A 7,505-nucleotide genomic window follows, 5' to 3' on the forward strand; every position below is an offset into this window, starting at 1 on the left:
AACTGGCACCCTTAATCCGAGCAAACAAATCAGATAATAGTGGCAAAGGATACTGAAATTTGACTGTAATTTTATTCAGAAGGCGATAATCTATACACGGTCTCAAAGAACTGTCCTTCTTGGCCACAAAAAAGAATCCTGCACCAAGAGGGGAAGAGGATGGGCGAATATGTCCCTTCTCCAAAGACTCCTTTATATAACTCCGCATCGCGGCATGCTCTGGTATAGACAAATTAAAAAGTCGTCCCTTAGGGAATTTACTACCAGGAATTAAATTTATAGCACAGTCACAATCCCTATGAGGGGGCAGGGCACCGGACCTGGGCTCATCAAATACATCCTGGTAGTCAGACAAAAACTCAGGGACCTCAGAAGGAGTGGAAGAAGCAATAGACACCAATGGAGTATCGCCATGAATTCCCTGACAACCCCAACTAGACACAGACATAGCTTTCCAATCTAAAACTGGATTATGAGCCTGCAACCATGGCAGACCCAAAACGACAACATCATGTAAATTATGCAGAACAAGAAAGCGAATCACCTCCTGATGAACGGGAGTCATGCACATGGTCATTTGCGTCCAATACTGAGGTTTATTCTCAGCCAATGGCGTAGCATCAATTCCCCTCAGAGGAATAGGAAATTCCAAAGGCTCCAGGACAAAACCACAGCGCCTGGCAAATGACAAATCCATCAGATTCAGGGCAGCACCCGAATCCACAAAGGCCATAACCGAGTAGGACAAAGAACAAATCAAAGTAACAGACAAAATAAACTTAGGCTGTATAGTACCAATGGTGACAGGTTTAGCGACCTTTTTTAAGAGTTTAGAGCATGCTGAGATAACATGAGCAGAATCACCACAGTAAAAGCACAACCCATTTTGACGTCTATGACTTTGTCGCTCAATTATGGTCAGAGTTCGATCACATTGCATAGACTCAGGTCTCTGTTCAGAAAATACCGCCAAAGGATGAGCAGATCTGCGCTCCCGCAAACGCCGATCAACCTGAATGGCTAAAGCCATTGAATCACTCAGACTTGTAGGGGTGGGGAACCCCACCATAACATCCTTAATGGCTTCAGAAAGACCTTCTCTGAAATTTGCAGCCAGGGCACACTCATTCCATTGAGTAAGCACTGACCATTTCCGAAATTTTTGACAATACACCTCTGCTTCATCCTGCCCTTGAGAAAGGGCCAGCAACGCTTTTTCTGCCTGATTCTCAAGATTAGGCTCCTCATAAAGCAGTCCAAGAGCCAGAAAAAACGCATCCACATTAAGCAATGCAGGATCTCCTGGCGCCAGAGAGAAGGCCCAATCCTGAGGGTCGCCACGTAACAAGGAGATAACAATCTTTACTTGCCGAGCGGAATCACCAGAGGAACGAGGTCTCAGAGATAGAAATAACTTACAATAATTCTTAAAATTCTGAAACCTAGATCTATCTCCAGAAAACAACTCAAGAATGGGTATCTTTGGTTCTAACATAGGGCTATGAATAACAAAATCCTGAATACTTTGCACCCGTGCAGCAAGATGATCCACACTAGAAGTCAGAGTCTGAACAACCATGTCTGCAGCTGAGCTCAAAACCACCCAGAGTTCAAGGGGATGAAAGAAGCTAAACAGACTGCAGCAAAGGAAAAGCGGGAGGAAAAAAAAAAAAAATGTATTCAGGTCTTCTTTTTATCCCACTTCTGCGATGCATTAAACACTTTTTGGCCTGCTATACTATTATGATCCTTAGTGGTTGAGGATCACAAATTACTCCAGCTAAGTAACAAACATAGGACAAGTTCTAGGGAGGTGGCAAGCTGGACTGACCGCAAATCTGAACCTAACCAAACACACTAGAAGTAGCCGGTGAACGTGCCTGAATTCCTAGACGTCTCGAGCCAGCCTAAGGAACTAACTACCCCTAGAGAGAAAGAAAGACCTCTCTTGCCTCCAGAGAAATAATCCCCAAAGATATAGAAGCCCCCAACAAATAATAATGGTGAGGTAAGAGGAAGGCACATACACAGGGGTGAAAGCAGATTCAGCAAATGAGGCCCACTAATACTAGATAGCAGAAAATAGAAAAGGGAATCTATGCGGTCAGTAAAAAACCCTTACAAAATATCCACTCTGAGATTTCAAGAACCCCCACACCAACTAACGGTGTGGGGGGAGAAACTCAGTCCCCTAGAGCAACCAGCAAGCGAAGAAATCACATTTTAGCGAGCTGGACTAAAAACATAATGAACACTGATAATCAAAAAATGATCAAACAAAAACTTAGCTTGTCTTGGAGAGACTGGGAGCAAGGTAGACACACGGAATCTGAAGAGTACTGAATACATTGATAGCAGGCAAGGAACTGAGTATCCAGGTGAGCTAAATAGAAAACCAACCAAGGATAACGAACCAGCTGATGAAGCCAACCTGCAGAAAGACAACACTACACAGTACCGCTTGTGACCACTAGAGGGAGCCCAGAAATAGAGTTCACAACATCTATCAGCCTGAAACTTCTGAAGTGCCCGCCGCAAATCAGGGGAGATAGCAGAAAGAATCACCCCCTCCTTGAGAATACCAGTCGGCTCACGGACTCCAGGAGAATCAGGCAAAAAGCTCCTAGACAAGTGTTATGATCCCAATGGCAAAGGACCTCAGAGATTACAGCAAAGTCTGCAAACATAAATACCAGCTCATAGGGACGTGGTAACTAGGCTGACTGTTGTGGATTCTGTTTGTGGGCTCCCTCTGGTGGTTACTGCTGGTACTGGGTGACTTTGGTGGGTTGCGGCCTTTGGTTTCCACCTGTCCATCAGAGGCTGGGTGTTTCCTATTTTACCTGGCCTTTCTGTCATTCCCTTGCCGGCTATCAATGTATTCAGATGTGCTCTGTTTGGTTCCTGCCTACCTGCTCCCAGATCTTTCAGGATAAGCTAAGTGCTGATTTTCAGTTGTTGGTTTTTTTTTGTCCAGCTTGCTTATTATGTCTCTATGCTAGCTGGTAGCTCTAGTGGACTGAGGTTCTCCCCATGTGCCATGAGTTGGCACATGGGTTCTTGTAATCTCAGGATGGTTTTTTGATTAGGGTTTTTTGCTGACCGCTCAGACCCCTTTTGTATCGTTCTGCTTTCTAGTTTACAGCGGGCCTCAATTTGCTGAACCTATATATATCATCTCTATGTGTGTGCCTTCCTCTCATTTCACCGTCAATACATGTGGGGGGCAACTATACCTTTTGGGGTTCATTCCTCTGGAGGCAAGTGAGGTCTTTATTTTCTCTGCAGTACTAGTTAGCTCTTAGGCTGGTGCGTGGCGTCTAGAACCAACATAGGCACGCTCCCTGGCTATCTCTAGTTGCGTTTGTCAGGCGTAGGGCAGCGGTCAGCCCAGGTTCCATCACCCTAGAGCTCGTCCGATATTTTGTATTACTTTGCTTGTCCCTTGCTATCCCTAGCCATTGGGATTCATGACAGTATAGCCGGCCCGCAAAGTGTTAATTGTTTGGGCTGAAGCAGGAGAAAAAGAAGTGTTTAAGGGAAATTTATTTATTTTTATTTTTTTCCTTCAGAGTTTTGCTGCCTAGCCCTTAATTGCTGTCTAGCTGCTTCTTACCTCCTCTTAACCCTTGAATGGCTCTGATATTAGCTGTTTAACATGGATGTCCAGAGTTTGGCTTCCAGCCTGAGTAATCTCGCGGCAAAAGTTCAAAACATACAGGATTTTGTTGTTCACACTCCCATGTCTGAACCTAGAATTCCTATTCCAGAGTTCTTTTCTGGAGATAGATCTACCTTCCTGAATTTCAGGAACAATTGTAAATTGTTTCTTTCTTTAAAATCTCGCTCCTCTGGAGACCCTGCTCAACAGGTCAAGATTGTAATATCTTTCCTGCGAGGCGACCCTCAGAATTGGGCATTTGCATTGGCACCAGGGGATCCTGCATTGCTCAATGTGGATGCGTTTTTTCTGGCATTGGGATTGCTCTATGAGGAACCCAACCTGGAGATTCAGGCTGAAAAGGCTTTATTAGCCCTCTCTCAGGGGTATGATGAAGCGGAAATATATTGTCAAAAATTTCGGAAATGGTCGGTGCTTACTCAGTGGAATGAGTGCGCCCTGGCTGCAAACTTCAGAAATGGTCTTTCCGAGGCCATTAAGGATATTATGGTGGGGTTCCCTACGCCTACAGGTCTGAATGAGTCGATGGCTATGGCCATTCAGATTGATCGGCGTTTACGGGAGCACAAACCCGTGCACCAGTTGGCGGTGTCTTTTGAACAGGCACCTGAGACTATGCAATGTGATAGTATTCAGTCCAGAAGTGAACGGCAAAATTATAGGCGGAAAAATGGATTGTGTTTTTATTGTGGTGATTCAGCTCATGTTATATCAGCATGCTCTAAACGCACAAAAAGGGTTGATAAATCTTTTGCCATTGGTACTCTGCAGCCTAAGTTCATTTTGTCTGTGACTCTGATTTTTTCACTGTCTTCCATTTCCGTCGATGCCTATGTGGATTCGGGCGCTGCCCTGAGTCTTATGGATTGGTCATTTGCTAAACGCTGCGGTTTTAGTCTGGAACCTCTGGAAGTTCCTATTCCTCTGAAGGGAATTGACTCTACACCATTGGCTATGAATAAACCGCAGTATTGGACACAAGTGACCATGCGCATGACTCCTGTTCATCAGGAGGTGATTCGCTTCCTTGTACTGTATAATTTACATGATGTACTAGTGCTTGGTCTGCCATGGTTACAAACTCATAATCCTGTCCTGGACTGGAAAACAATGTCTGTGTTAAGCTGGGGATGTCAGGGGGTTCATGATTATGCACCTCCGATTTCAATCGCTTCATCTACTCCTTCTGAGATCCCTGCATTTTTGTCTGACTATAGGGATGTTTTTGAGGAGCCTAAGCTCAATTCGCTCCCTCCGCATAGAGATTGTGACTGTGCTATAGAATTGATTCCTGGCAGTAAGTTCCCTAAGGGTCGTTTATTTAATCTGTCACTGCCAGAGCATACTGCTATGCGGAATTATATTAAGGAGTCCTTGGAAAAGGGACATATTCGTCCATCTTCGTCCCCTCTGGGAGCAGGTTTTTTTTTCGTGGCAAAAACAGATGGTTCCCTGAGGCCTTGTATAGATTATCGCCTTCTGAATAAGATTACAGTCAAGTATCAGTATCCATTGCCATTATTGACTGATTTGTTTGCTCGCATTAAGGGGGCTAGGTGGTTCACTAAGATAGATCTTCGCGGTGCGCATAATCTGGTGCGGATAAAACAGGGTGATGAGTGGAAAACCGCATTTAATACGCCTGAGGGCCATTTTGAGTATTTGGTAATGCCTTTTGGACTCTCCAATGCTCCGTCAGTCTTTCAGTCCTTTATGCACAATATTTTCCGTGAATATCTGGATAAGTTTATGATTGTGTATTTGGATGATATTTTGGTGTTTTCTGATGACTGGGAGTCTCATGTTCTACAGGTCAGGAAGGTGTTTCAGGTTCTGCGGGCCAATTCTCTGTTTGTGAAGGGCTCAAAGTGTCTCTTCGGAGTCCAGAAGATTTCTTTTTTGGGGTACATTTTTTCTCCTTCTACTATTGAGATGGATCCCGTCAAGGTTCAGGCGATTTGTGACTGGACACAACCTACATCTGTTAAGAGCCTTCAGAAGTTCTTGGGGTTTGCTAATTTTTATCGTCGGTTCATTGCTAATTTTTCCAGTATTGTTAAACCTTTGACTGATTTGACTAAAAAGGGTGCTGATGTTGCTGATTGGTCTCCTGCGGCCGTGGAGGCCTTTCAGGAACTTAAGCGCCGGTTTTCTTCTGCTCCTGTGTTGTGTCAACCAGATGTTTCACTTCCTTTTCAGGTTGAGGTTGATGCTTCCGAGATTGGAGCGGGGGCGGTTTTGTCACAGAGAAGTTCTAATGGCTCGGTGATGAAGCCATGTGCATTCTTCTCTAGAAAATTCTCGCCCGCCGAGCGCAATTATGATGTGGGTAATCGGGAGCTTTTGGCCATGAAGTGGGCATTTGAGGAGTGGCGTCATTGGCTTGAGGGTGCTAAACATCGTGTGGTGGTCTTGACTGATCACAAGAATCTCATTTACCTTGAGTCTGCCAGGCGTTTGAATCCTAGACAGGCTCGTTGGTCGTTGTTTTTTTCTCGTTTCAATTTCGTGGTTTCATACCTGCCAGGTTCAAAGAATGTGAAGGCAGATGCTCTTTCCAGGAGTTTTGTGCCTGACTCTCCTGGAGACTCTGGGCCTACTGGTATCCTTAGGGATGGGGTAATATTGTCCGCCATATCCCCAGACTTGCGACGTGCATTGCAGGAGTTTCAGGTGGATAAACCGGATCGTTGTCCACCAGAAAGACTGTTTGTTCCGGATGATTGGACCAGTAGAGTCATCTCCGAGGTCCATTCTTCTGTGTTGGCTGGTCATCCTGGAATATTTGGTACTAGAGACTTGGTGGCCAGGTCTTTTTGGTGGCCTTCCTTGTCTAGGGATGTGCGTACCTTTGTGCAGTCTTGTGAAGTGTGTGCTCGAGCTAAGCCTTGCTGTTCTCGGGCCAGTGGGTTGTTGTTATCCTTGCCCATCCCGAAGAGGCCTTGGACGCACATTTCCATGGATTTTATTTCTGATCTCCCGGTTTCACAGAAAATGTCCGTTATCTGGGTTGTGTGTGACCGCTTTTCTAAGATGGTTCATTTGGTGCCCTTGCCTAAGTTGCCTTCCTCCTCTGAGTTGGTCCCTTTATTTTTTCAGAACGTGGTTCGTTTGCATGGGATTCCGGAGAATATCGTTTCTGACAGGGGATCCCAGTTTGTGTCTAGATTTTGGCGGACGTTTTGTGCCAAGATGGGCATTGATTTGTCTTTCTCGTCTGCATTCCATCCTCAGACGAATGGCCAGACGGAGCGAACTAATCAGACCTTGGAAACTTATTTGAGGTGTTTTGTTTCTGCTGATCAAGATGACTGGGTTGCTTTTTTGCCACTGGCCGAATTTGCTCTTAATAATCGGGCTAGTTCTGCCACGTTGGTCTCTCCTTTTTTTTGTAATTCGGGGTTTCATCCTCGTTTTTCCTCTGGTCAGGTGGAGTCTTCGGATTGTCCTGGAGTGGACGTGGTGGTGGACAGGCTGCATCAGATTTGGAACCAGGTGGTGGACAATTTGAAGTTATCTCAGGAGAAGACTCAGCAGTTTGCTAATCGCCGTCGCCGCGTGGGTCCCCGACTTCTTGTTGGGGATTTGGTGTGGTTGTCTTCTCGTTTTGTCCCTATGAAGGTCTCTTCTCCTAAGTTCAAGCCTCGGTTCATCGGTCCTTATAGGATCTCGGAGATTCTTAACCCTGTATCTTTTCGTTTGGATCTCCCAGCATCGTTTGCTATTCATAATGTGTTCCATCGGTCGTTGTTGCGGAGGTATGAGGTGCCCGTTGTTCCTTCGGTCGAGCCTCCTGCTCCGGTGCTGGTGGAGGGAGAATTGG

This window comes from Ranitomeya variabilis, chromosome 1 (genome assembly GCF_051348905.1).
Source record: "Ranitomeya variabilis isolate aRanVar5 chromosome 1, aRanVar5.hap1, whole genome shotgun sequence".
Classification (NCBI taxonomy): Eukaryota; Metazoa; Chordata; class Amphibia; order Anura; family Dendrobatidae; genus Ranitomeya; species Ranitomeya variabilis.